Here is a 13,731-nt window from a genome sequence, read left to right as displayed (position 1 = left end):
CTGCAGATTTGTTCCCTCATCAACAGATTCTGCCGCCACACAAACTCACTGCAGCATCACATGTGCATTAATCTGCTCCTGAAAATAGACCCCAACAAAGGCACCATTTCCCCTGAGGCTGGATTACCTCAAACTACAGGGATTACTGTGTCAAACCTCTCAGATCCATAAGGACCATTAACTGTGGAAGTCAGCCTGCTGAGGGCCGGCTGCGGGTCGATTCCAGGCACTGATCCTGGATCTGGAGTTCGGAGCGAGCTCCCGGGCGCAGCCTCGGAGCTGCTTACGTGTCCCGACCTTGGCAGCTGTGTTATTGACCGACTGATAAAGGATATCGTGGTGAGCTGAGACCGACTGTTCTGTGCTGACACGTCACTTTCACTAATGGAGCTGAAGGCAGAGCAGCCAGAAGCCAGAGGAGGAGACTGCAGATTATTTAACTTCATCTATTCACTGCTGCTTGTGCCTGAGTGTGGCTGCATGCCAGCAGCTTTATTCACCTCCAACCACCGACGCTTCATCCGATCTTTAGAGAGAAAAGGAAGCTTCAGGTCCCACAGATACCCACAATACCAAATCAATACATTTGTCCCACAACTTATGGTGGTTCCAGCAGCTCCATTCACTCCCAGAACGGACATTAGGCCAAACAAATGAGCATTTTTTAAATAAAAATATCCTTCTCCAGCTCTTTAAAGATCAGTGCTGATGAGTCTTTCCTGAACCTTAAATCCTGTGTTTGCACCTTCAGTCGGTTTTTAATCAGAGAGAAAACTAACCGAAGGCCTTTAATCAGAGTAAAAAAGCCAAATAAACTCCGTCTGCATGCCCTGCAGCTCAGAACATATCAGGTTTCTCTTTTAGGGCGACTGTTGGGGCTTTGCAAACACTCGGCTGCAGTATTTTCTGCCACTTTCATAAAGATGTGGAACAGTCTGAGCTGTGGGCTGCTCTTGGTTCCGTTGGTGGTGTTGTTGGTCCGTTAGCTTTGCTCTGCGATGCTAAAACATGCTAAATATCAGTTTTATTTGAGAGTAAAGCGTCGGGTTGTACGATGCAGCTGCTGCCTGCTCTCTTCAGATCTATGATTCATGCCAAATTCTATGTTTCTGAGCTGAAATCTGGTGCTGGCTCCAGGCTGAAGACACACCGCCTCGTTCTGCATCACGTGAATAACTGAGCATGAATTTCTCTCTTTATAATGATTTAAATAATAATCTTTTTAATAAGTTATTCTTCTTCTTTCCTTTCCTTCATGTATAAACTCCAGTTCAGGTGACTCGACCCCTTCAGAACTGAATCTGTTTCTAAACCTGCAGCTTCTCCAGAACACTTTAAACCTTTTATTGCTGCAGAAATTAAAGAAAAACCTTTGGCTACATCATATATTTCTGTACAGAACATCATGCAACACTTGAATCCCTCCAGGCTTGAGGGAAATGTGTACAAATGGGTCATTTCTGTCCGTTTTTTTGGGGCATTAATGCTTCTTCTTCACTCCACAAACATCCGATGCTTTCCTCTGTTCCTATTTAATCCTGGCAGGATTCAAAGGGACTCAGGTTCACAATGAGAGCAGAACCTTTGCATAAAACAGGCTGCACATCTTCCTGCTCCCCCACTGCCGTCTCACACTGGGTGATCCATGTCCTCATGCTCTACTTCTCTGCTCACTGAGCTGCGAGGAATCGAGGGCTGCCAGCGAGAAAGCCAGAAAAAGGTCAACTGCTTCCATCTCCGGCTCTCAGATTTGTCTGTTATTTCAAATCATTTGAACAGAAATGAGGAACTCAGAGACAGAACAGATCGGGACCCACTGGGCTCCCTTCCTGCCCCTCTTTTCAGGGGCTGTGCCTCTTTTCGGGGCTGTAGTATCTCATAAGAAGTATTAGAGAGCATACAATAAATAACCTCAGAGCTCGGCCCATGCACCGAACTCCCAGCACAAATCTTGGCAGGCAGTTTTATCCGTAAACCCTCCTCTGGGCAGCTGGTCGACTACTTCTCCCTCCTTTCAGCACAATCTAGTCTCAAACATAACGACTATCATCACAGTAAGTGTAACTGTAGCTCAAATGGCCAATATTTCACTAATGCTGCATTCAACAACAAGGGAAAATCCGAATTTCAAGCTTCCACCTGGTAAGAAATATTTTAGATTAGACGCCAGATTTCCTTGTTGATGAAAAGCAAAGTACTGGTAGAGAATAATTCATCCAACGCTTTTAAAGTGAACTAAATTACTAATCATGAGAAGAGATGCTGTGTTTAGATTCTCCACCTCTGAGGTGCAGTGAATGCAGCAGGGAGGAGGCTCACCTTGTAGAAACTTTACCCAGAAAATCTGTTCACTCAATGTCCCATTTTCAGATTTATGGGGGTTTTAGCAGCAACTTAAGGCTCTTAAGCACAGAATAAAAAGTCATTTTATTAACTTTCTTTTAAAAAGTGGCCAATTTGAAGTTGTTTAAAATGCTTAAAAGCTGCAAAAAGACAAATATTCAGGTTAAAATGACACTTTGAGACACTAAAATCTCCACATATTTGGGTTTTTCTGTGTGAAAACACTTCACTGCTGATGGCAGCCGGTTCACAGCACTTTCCAATGATGATAGTTTCATCTGTGTTCAAACCTGCAGCGTTTAGGACTTTTAAAAGCCATCAGAAGACTCATGGAGGGCAAACTTCCCACCTGTCAGTTCATTTCTCAGTAATAACGGCTGCACACAGATGCTGTTTTCCCTCCCTAAAATGACTGCCAGCTCCCAGCAGCGTTTCCACCCCATGAGGTCAGATTTCTTTCACACTCTCAGACTGAGAAAAGGCCAAAAGCTGCTGGAGCACAACTCACAGATGGAGACACGACAGATGGTCCAGGCTGAGCCCCCGGTGGGTGAAACCGGGACGACTCGGACGTCAGAGGCTGGCTGAGGGCGCCAGCACGCTTCTATCCATTTAAAATGTAAGATGAGCTCAAAGTTGAGCAGCAGCAGCAACAGGATCCTCCTCCATTATCTGAGCAATGAGTCAACAGTAACCTGATCTGAGATCTGCTGCTCTATGCAGACGCCACTGTGTTGAATTCAGCTTCAGGAGAGGAGTTAGATTAGATGTTAAAAGCAAGACAAAAACATGGATGTGAGCGACTCAAAACTGTTGGGACAGAGGCTGATTGGCAACAACTCAGCAACATGACCGGTAAGAAGAGAGCAGAGTCTCATCAGTAAAGATGGGCTTCAGAGTTTCAGAGTTCTGAGAAAACGTGGGAAAGAATCTTCCATCATCTACAAAACATCTGGAGACACCTCTGTGACCTTCAGGCCTCAGGCAGCTGAAAACAGACCTGATTCTGTCCTGGAAATCCCTGCCAGGGCCCAGGAACTCTTCCAGGAACTCTTCCAGGAACACTTCCAGGAACTCTTCCAGGAACTCTTCCAGGAACACTTCCAGGAACTCTTTCAGGAACTCTTCCAGGAACTCTTTCAGGAACACTTCCAGGAACTCTTTCAGGAACTCTTCCAGGAACTCTTTCAGGAACTCTTCCAGGAACACTTTCAGGAACTCTTCCAGGAACACTTCCAGGAACTCTTCCAGGAACTCTTCCAGGAACACTTCCAGGAACTCTTTCAGGAACTCTTCCAGGAACTCTTTCAGGAACACTTCCAGGAACTCTTTCAGGAACTCTTCCAGGAACTCTTTCAGGAACTCTTCCAGGAACACTTTCAGGAACTCTTTCAGGAACACTTCCAGGAACTCTTCCAGGCCCACCCCGGGGCGAAAGCCGCTCCTCCTGAACCCGAGGTTCCACATGGTCTCCAACACCTTGGAGGAAACTTTCCCAGGAGGCGGAGCGGTGTGATCCCTGCAGCTGGATTCTCCAAACAGCAGAAGAAGAAGCTGTGAGCCCTGATCGTCCTGATGGTGACAGAAAGGTTTATCTGACCTCTGAAGGCCGCTGTTTGTCCAGAGGAGGAGGACAGCATCAAATGTCTGCTGTTCAGGTGACCCCCGACCTGCCCCCGGACAGCCGCGCTGTTCAGGTGACCCCCGACCTGCCCCCGGACAGCCAGCTGTTCAGGTGACCCCCGACCTGACCCCGGACAGCCACGCTGTTCAGGTGACCCCCGACCTGCCCCCGGACAGCCACGCTGTTCAGGTGACCCCCGACCTGCCCCCGGACAGCCAGCTGTTCAGGTGACCCCCGACCTGACCCCGGACAGCCACGCTGTTCAGGTGACCCCCGACCTGACCCCGGACAGCCGCGCTGTTCAGGTGACCCCCGACCTGCCCCCGGACAGCCGCGCTGTTCAGGTGACCCCCGACCTGCCCCCGGACAGCCAGCTGTTCAGGTGACCCCCGACCTGCCCCCGGACAGCCAGCTGTTCAGGTGACCCCCGACCTGACCCCTGACAGCCACGCTGTTCAGGTGACCCCCGACCTGCCCCCGGACAGCCACGCTGTTCAGGTGACCCCCGACCTGCCCCCGGACAGCCGCGCTGTTCAGGTGACCCCCGACCTGCCCCCGGACAGCCAGCTGTTCAGGTGACCCCCGACCTGCCCCCGGACAGCCAGCTGTTCAGGTGACCCCCGACCTGACCCCTGACAGCCACGCTGTTCAGGTGACCCCCGACCTGACCCCGGACAGCCAGCTGTTCAGGTGACCCCCGACCTGACCCCGGACAGCCAGCTCTGAGCTGCCTTCTCCTCTTCTCCCTGCAGCATGTTCTCCTTCCCTCCTCTGAGCCTTGTGAGGCTTCAGTTTCTCACCAGGTATTCCTGGCAGAGGGCAGAGTAACTCTAGCTCCTCGGCTTCTTCACACAGCTTTCGTTTCATTTTCTCAGCACTTCTGTTCACTTTAAAAACCGCTTCGTCCAACTGGAAACATAAAACCTGCTTTATTGGCCTCCACATCACACTCTCACAGCAGCTTTACAGAATAATGATAACCGGGTCCTCATCAATGTTTCATTGGAAACATTAAGCTGTGCCACTGCCTGCAGCTCAGACTTTAAATCAGACACCAAACCAAAGTCTTTGCATGGACTCGCCCAGCTTCCAGATTTAATCACCTGCAGGAGCAGCACTCAGGAGCAGTGGAACTATCAGGTGTTTCATCTGGCTGGAGATGAGTCCACAAACATGCAAAAACAGCTCATTTCTAAATCCAGGGTCAGTGGATACAGAAGGAAGCTTATTTTGAATGTCATCCCATTTCTTTTGTGCATTTCCTCTTTTTTAAACACTTCTTATGTATCCGGATACACGCAGAACACTTTTCAAAGAAACATCCAAGCAGGTCTGCATCAGGTCGTTTCTCAGCACATTTCAACAGAAAGAGGATTGAATCCGCTGTCCATCACGGCCTCAGACCAGAACATCTCCATAGAGAGACCAGTGCAACCAACTCCATCACCGGTGCTGCAGATGTGGAGCAGGAACCAGACCGAGCCATGCTGGCAAATCAAAACTTTCACCTGTGAGAAGCACCGCTTTCACAAGAACTTACAAAGAGGCCTGAAGTATCAGGAGACAGAGGCCTGAAGTATCAGGAGACAGAGGCCTGAAGTCTTAGGAGACAGAGGCCTGAAGTCTTAGGAGACAGAGGCCTGAAGTATTGGGAGACAGAGGCCTGAAGTATTAGGAGACAGAGGCCTGAAGTCTTAGGAGACAGAGGCCTGAAGTATTAGGAGACAGAGGCCTGAAGTCTTAGGAGACAGAGGCCTGGAGTCTTAGGAGACAGAGCTACCCGTCTGTGACTGTGTCCCTGATAATAAGGACATTTAATGAAAGCAACCTGATGCTTTCAGTTTGATTTGATGCAGAAGTCAGACCCACATACAGTCTTATCTTTTATCACAGCAGCAGTAAACCTGCGGTGCCGGATAAAGCCTGGAATAATCGTGTTGCTCTGTGGTGGGCGTCACTGTTCACATACTTTCTGTTCCATCAAACCAACAACAGGCAGCGTGAGCCTCGCTCTCAGACCGTCTGACGCCATCGGCCCCACACCGAGACGCCATCGGCCCCACACCGAGACGCCATCGGACCCACACCGAGACGCCATCGGCCCCACACCGAGACGCCATCGGACCCACACCGAGACGCCATCGGACCCACACCGAGACGCCATCGGACCCACACCGAGACGCCATCGGCCCCACACCGAGACGCCATCGGCCCCACACCGAGACGCCATCGGCCCCACACCGAGACGTCGACCCACCATCAAACGTCTTCTGTCCTGCTCCGTTTTCTTGGGACATTTCTCACAGGAACTGGTCAAACTGGTTGAAGTAAGAAGCGAAATGTGAGGATGTTGTGACACTTTGATGATGAACTGGAGTGAAATGAAGGCGCCTCAGCGAGGCCAGTTCAAACCTTTCAGCCCCGTTAAAGAGTGAAACCGGCCTCTCTGCTTCTGGTGCCATCGCTGCTGCTCAGGATCAGCACCGCAGAGCAGAAACAACACGAGTCCCATCACCCAGCAGAGGACGGGTCCCTGCTGCACAGTTTACGTCTCAGTTGGAGCCCCCCATCCCCCTCATCCCTTTGCATTTGGTAGCAGCTTGGCTCAGACAACCTCCCTGTTGTGCTGAGACCCGCGGCTCCACAGCAGCATTAATCTGCCACAAAGCAGCTCTTTCTCCCGTTAGTCCCTCCTCTGACCTGGCACACTTCACACCAACAGGCCTCTGCCGTGTTTAACCGTCTGAGGTCCGACACGCCTGCTTTAAAAGCTTCAGAAGCTGCCTGCCCTCCCTGAGCCGGGCCCGAACCCAGCGGCGGGGGAACCCGGCGGCGGGGGAACCCGGCGGCGGGGGAACCCGGCTCACCTGCAGCAGGGGAACCCGGCAGCAGGGGAACCCAGCTCACATGTTCTGTGTTTCCAGGCCCAACAGCCAAATATTCCACAAGCGTTACGTTTCCTAAAAATGATGCTTTAATATCTTCTTTGTAAGAACTTTATTTTACTGTTTATGTCTTTTAAGAATCGATTTTTTTCAATTCAATGTAATCTAATTTCATCTTAAATCTCTCATTTCTTTATATCAACTTTATTCTGTGGATATTTCATTAGTTTTTTAGGAAAAGTATTTTTTACTTCTTCCATCTTTTCTGTTTCTTATTAAACAGAATGTGAGAAGACATTTCAATACTCTGGTGACGCTGTTGGTTATTTATTGTGCAGAATCCTTTAGAAATGAACCCGAGACGCTTCACAGCAGCAGCAGTGTGGCTGATTTCATCAGAGAGGAAACGGAGCAGAAAGGCTCCACCCAGTCAGAGATGGAAGATTCACCAAACATTTCCTGCCACCAGAGATCTGACAACATCCCTGAAAGGAGAGGCGCTGTTAGCGTTAGCTTAGCACGAGGCACAGCCAGCTGTTGAACATCTGCAGTTTGCTTTGGTTTCACCAGTGAGACAAAAACAGAAGAGTTTGAAATTATTTATGCTCTGCTGCTGGAAATTTAAATGAGACGGAAAGATAAAACGATGATAAAAGATAAGAAAAGTTTCATCTCCTGGTTTACTCTCATGTGAAGTGTGTGTGGGACGCACTCAGTGTTACTGTTGGTGTGAGTGTGTGTGGGACGCACTCAGTGTTACTGTTGGTGTGTGAGTGTGTGTGTGGGACGCTGTGCAAGACCAATAAATGAAGTGAAAAACACGACAGGAGTCCGTTTAGATTAAAATAAATGGAAAATATCAGTCAAAATGATGCTAATCGGTGTGAATCAACAGATTTAAAAGGTGACATGGAAGCACAAAAATAAGCTTTTAAACTTATTTGGTTTTACTGGTCGGATCAACCTGTTGTGTGTGAGCTTTTCCTGCACCCAACAGCTCAAACGTTTCCAGTGTCACTGACTCTGGAACTCATGGAGTCCCTGTGCAGGCCGACAGGAAGTCAGCAGAACGACTGGAACCAGCAACGTTCAGCTCAGTTACACCAGCAGCAGCAGCACGAGTTACACCAGCAGCAGCACGAGTTACACCAGCAGCAGCAGCACGAGTTACACCAGCAGCAGCGGCATGAGTTACACCAGCAGCAGCAGCACGAGTTACACCAGCAGCAGCAGCACGAGTTACACCAGCAGCAGCAGTTACACCAGCAGCAGTTACACCAGCAGCAGCAGCGGCACGAGTTACACCAGCAGCAGCAGCACGAGTTACACCAGCAGCAGCAGTTACACCAGCAGCAGCAGCAGCACGAGTTACACCAGCAGCAGCAGCACGAGTTACACCAGCAGCAGCAGCACGAGTTACACCAGCAGCAGCAGCACGAGTTACACCAGCAGCGGCACGAGTTACACCAGCAGCAGCGGCACGAGTTACACCAGCAGCAGCGGCACGAGTTACACCAGCAGCAGCGGCACGAGTTACACCAGCAGCAGCGGCACGAGTTACACCAGCAGCAGCGGCACGAGTTACACCAGCAGCAGCGGCACGAGTTACACCAGCAGCAGCGGCACGAGTTACACCAGCAGCAGCGGCACGAGTTACACCAGCAGCAGCACGAGTTACACCAGCAGCAGCAGCACGAGTTACACCAGCAGCAGCACGAGTTACACCAGCAGCAGCAGCAGCAGCACGAGTTACACCAGCAGCAGCTGCACGAGTTACACCAGCAGCAGCAGCACGAGTTACACCAGCAGCAGCAGCAGCACGAGTTACACCAGCAGCAGCGGCACGAGTTACACCAGCAGCAGCGGCACGAGTTACACCAGCAGCAGCGGCACGAGTTACACCAGCAGCAGCAGGAGTTACACCAGCAGCAGCAGCAGCGGCACGAGTTACACCAGCAGCAGCGGCACGAGTTACACCAGCAGCAGCGGCACGAGTTACACCAGCAGCACGAGTTACACCAGCAGCAGCGGCACGAGTTACACCAGCAGCACGAGTTACACCAGCAGCAGCTGCACGAAATACACCAGCAGCAGCGGCACGAGTTACACCAGCAGCACGAGTTACACCAGCAGCAGCGGCACGAGTTACACCAGCAGCAGCGGCACGAGTTACACCAGCAGCACGAGTTACACCAGCAGCAGCGGCACGAGTTACACCAGCAGCAGCGGCACGAGTTACACCAGCAGCAGCGGCACGAGTTACACCAGCAGCAGCGGCACGAGTTACACCAGCAGCAGCGGCACGAGTTACACCAGCAGCAGCGGCACGAGTTACACCAGCAGCAGCGGCACGAGTTACACCAGCAGCAGCAGCAGCACGAGTTACACCAGCAGCAGCAGCACGAGTTACACCAGCAGCAGCAGCGGCACGAGTTACACCAGCAGCAGCACGAGTTACACCAGCAGCAGCAGCACGAGTTACACCAGCAGCAGCAGCGGCACGAGTTACACCAGCAGCAGCACGAGTTACACCAGCAGCAGCAGCACGAGTTACACCAGCAGCAGCAGCACGAGTTACACCAGCAGCAGCAGCACGAGTTACACCAGCAGCAGCGGCACGAGTTACACCAGCAGCAGCACGAGTTACACCAGCAGCAGCAGCGGCACGAGTTACACCAGCAGCAGCACGAGTTACACCAGCAGCAGCAGCAGCACGAGTTACACCAGCAGCAGCAGCACGAGTTACACCAGCAGCAGCACGAGTTACACCAGCAGCAGCGGCACGAGTTACACCAGCAGCAGCGGCACGAGTTACACCAGCAGCAGCGGCACGAGTTACACCAGCAGCAGCACGAGTTACACCAGCAGCAGCACGAGTTACACCAGCAGCAGCACGAGTTACACCAGCAGCAGCAGCACGAGTTACACCAGCAGCAGCAGCACGAGTTACACCAGCAGCAGCAGCACGAGTTACACCAGCAGCAGCAGCACGAGTTACACCAGCAGCAGCACGAGTTACACCAGCAGCAGCAGCACGAGTTACACCAGCAGCAGCAGCAGCACGAGTTACACCAGCAGCAGCGGCACGAGTTACACCAGCAGCAGCGGCACGAGTTACACCAGCAGCAGCGGCACGAGTTACACCAGCAGCAGGTGCAGCAGCACGAGTTACACCAGCAGCAGCAGCACAAGTTACACCACCAGCAGCAGCACGAGTTACACCAGCAGCAGCGGCACGAGTTACACCAGCAGCACGAGTTACACCAGCAGCAGCGGCACGAGTTTCACCAGCAGCAGCGGCACGAGTTACACCAGCAGCAGCGGCACGAGTTACACCAGCAGCAGCACGAGTTACACCAGCAGCAGCACGAGTTACACCAGCAGCAGCAGCAGCACGAGTTTCACCAGCAGCAGCGGCACGAGTTACACCAGCAGCAGCGGCACGAGTTACACCAGCAGCAGCGGCACGAGTTACACCAGCAGCAGCGGCACGAGTTACACCAGCAGCAGCAGCACGAGTTACACCACCAGCAGCAGCACGAGTTACACCAGCAGCAGCACGAGTTACACCAGCAGCAGCAGCAGCACGAGTTACACCAGCAGCAGTGGCACGAGTTACACCAGCAGCAGCGGCACGAGTTACACCAGCAGCAGCGGCACGAGTTACACCAGCAGCAGCAGCGGCACGAGTTACACCAGCAGCAGCGGCACGAGTTACACCAGCAGCAGCGGCACGAGTTACACCAGCAGCAGCGGCACGAGTTACACCAGCAGCAGCGGCACGAGTTACACCAGCAGCAGCAGCAGCACGAGTTACACCAGCAGCACGAGTTACACCAGCAGCAGCAGCACGAGTTTCACCAGCAGCAGCGGCACGAGTTACACCAGCAGCAGCGGCACGAGTTACACCAGCAGCAGCAGCACGAGTTACACCAGCAGCAGCACGAGTTACACCAGCAGCAGCAGCAGCACGAGTTACACCAGCAGCAGCGGCACGAGTTACACCAGCAGCAGCAGCACGAGTTACACCAGCAGCAAGAGTTACACCAGCAGCAGCAGCAGCACGAGTTACACCAGCAGCAGCAGCAGCACGAGTTACACCAGCAGCACGAGTTACACCAGCAGCAGCGGCACGAGTTACACCAGCAGCAGCGGCACGAGTTACACCAGCAGCAGCGGCACGAGTTACACCAGCAGCAGCGGCACGAGTTACACCAGCAGCAGCGGCACGAGTTACACCAGCAGCAGCGGCACGAGTTACACCAGCAGCAGCAGCAGCACGAGTTACACCAGCAGCAGCACGAGTTACACCAGCAGCAGCGGCACGAGTTACACCAGCAGCAGCGGCACGAGTTACACCAGCAGCAGCAGCACGAGTTACACCAGCAGCAGCAGCACGAGTTACACCAGCAGCAGCACGAGTTACACCAGCAGCAGCGGCAGCACGAGTTACACCAGCAGCAGCGGCACGAGTTACACCAGCAGCAGCGGCACGAGTTACACCAGCAGCAGCAGCACGAGTTACACCAGCAGCACGAGTTACACCAGCAGCAGCAGCACGAGTTACACCAGCAGCAGCAGCACGAGTTACACCAGCAGCAGCACGAGTTACACCAGCAGCAGCGGCACGAGTTACACCACCAGCAGCACGAGTTACACCAGCAGCAGCAGCACGAGTTACACCAGCAGCAGCACGAGTTACACCAGCAGCAGCAGCACGAGTTACACCAGCAGCAGCAGCACGAGTTACACCAGCAGCAGCACGAGTTACACCAGCAGCAGCGGCACGAGTTACACCAGCAGCAGCGGCACGAGTTACACCAGCAGCAGCGGCACGAGTTACACCAGCAGCAGCGGCACGAGTTACACCAGCAGCAGCGGCACGAGTTACACCAGCAGCAGCGGCACGAGTTACACCAGCAGCAGCAGCAGCACGAGTTACACCAGCAGCAGCAGCACGAGTTACACCAGCAGCAGCAGCACGAGTTACACCAGCAGCAGCACGAGTTACACCAGCAGCAGCGGCAGCACGAGTTACACCAGCAGCAGCGGCACGAGTTACACCAGCAGCAGCGGCACGAGTTACACCAGCAGCAGCAGCACGAGTTACACCAGCAGCACGAGTTACACCAGCAGCAGCAGCACGAGTTACACCAGCAGCAGCAGCACGAGTTACACCAGCAGCAGCACGAGTTACACCAGCAGCAGCGGCACGAGTTACACCAGCAGCAGCAGCACGAGTTACACCAGCAGCACGAGTTACACCAGCAGCAGCAGCACGAGTTACACCAGCAGCAGCACGAGTTACACCAGCAGCAGCAGCAGCAGCACGAGTTACACCAGCAGCAGCAGCAGCAGCACGAGTTACACCAGCAGCAGCGGCACGAGTTACACCAGCAGCAGCAGCACGAGTTACACCAGCAGCACGAGTTACACCAGCAGCACGAGTTACACCAGCAGCAGCAGCACGAGTTACACCAGCAGCAGCACGAGTTACACCAGCAGCAGCACGAGTTACACCAGCAGCACGAGTTACACCAGCAGCAGCAGCAGCACGAGTTTCAGTAAATTAAATTCTACTTTATCCACTCATTTCAGCGGTTTTCTCCTTAAAAACAAAGCTCCACCGCTCCGGATGAGCAGCACTTAAAACAGGTGGCAGCTTTGATTCAGCGCTCTGTGACCTTCTCCACGCCATCATGGACCACAGCGGAGGCGTTCAGTTCCCACCCTGCGGGTCTCAAACTGCCTCCGGTTGTCCTGGGCAGGGAGGAGTTCTGAAGACTCTTTCTCTCCACAGGGAGCGGAAACAGAACTTTTTGATTGAATTATTCACCAAACAGATGGAAAATGGTTCATTTTTCATCAGCTGGATCCAAACTCTGCACGCCTCACATGTCGGTGCACACCTCACATGTCGGTGCACGCCGTCAGTGTGGATCCGTCCATGCACTGAAGATGGATTTCATTCGGTCTGTTGGACCAACAAAAAGAGTGAAACCACAGCTGAGTTCTGACTGCAGGTTTGGACTTTCAGTCTCAGATTCTGCTTCTCAGCTGAGCTCCGAGCAGCCGGAGGGAAACGTGTAAGTGGAGCAGAGTGGAAACTGTCTGGATCCCTGCCAGACAGTACCAGCAGGTTCCCTCCGTTCTGCTGCTGGCACTGAGAACCGGGCAGAACCAGCAGATCAAGCCAACGCACTGGAGCGCCAACAGCTTGGGTCAGGAGGGTTAAAACTCCACCAGAAGAAGAAAAGACAAGTCAAACATTTCTGTCCTGAGACAAAACCAGCAGAAGCAGAACCAACCGGGGAACCTGCAGAACTCAAGAACAGAACCTGCAGAACTCAAGAACAGAACCTGCAGAACTCAAGAACAGAACCTGCAGAACTCAAGAACAGAACCTGGAGAAACAAGAAGAACAAACTGTCCTCAGAACCTGTAGGGCCAAAGAAACAGAACCAGCAGAACAGCAGCAGATCCTGGACAGAACTGGAAATAAGGGGGGAAGCTGAACCCAAACGGGTCTCAGGTTTAGACCCGATGCCGGGGTAAAGCCCTGCAGCAGAGGAGCCTGATCCGGGGGCCTACGGGAGCCTGCGGGGGCCACTTCAGCAGCTTTAAAATAAACCAGCGGGACTTAAAGATGTGAACAATGGGCCCAAAGACGTAAAGAATGCGGCTGTTCTCAGAACATTCCTCACATTGTCTGAAAACAAAACCTCTGTGGGTCAGAAACTTTATCCACCAAACACCCAGAAAGCCCAAGTTCTGACTTTAGAATCAGTGAAAACAAAACTTCCATCAAAAAAGCAACTATTTTAGATTTAAATCTGTTCTCCGGTGTTTCCTCCTCATTTTACAGGTTTAAGCTGAACC

The 13,731-nt window shown here is 52.7% G+C and overlaps 1 protein-coding gene across 1 annotated transcript in view; it reads right to left on the bottom strand.

Annotated features, from left to right (window-relative positions):
• The window catches only part of ccser2b (coiled-coil serine-rich protein 2b), a 54,550-nt gene that overhangs the window by 40,141 nt on the left and 678 nt on the right, over positions 1 to 13,731 (bottom strand). The gene's annotated exons all lie outside the window — the stretch shown is intronic.

Source organism: Leuresthes tenuis, unplaced genomic scaffold (assembly GCF_036924035.1).
Source record: "Leuresthes tenuis unplaced genomic scaffold, fLeuTen1.0.hap1 SCAF_20, whole genome shotgun sequence".
In the NCBI taxonomy this organism is placed as follows: Eukaryota; Metazoa; Chordata; class Actinopteri; order Atheriniformes; family Atherinopsidae; genus Leuresthes; species Leuresthes tenuis.
Note: the sequence above shows the minus strand (reverse complement) of the source record. Positions and strands in the feature narration are given on the sequence as shown.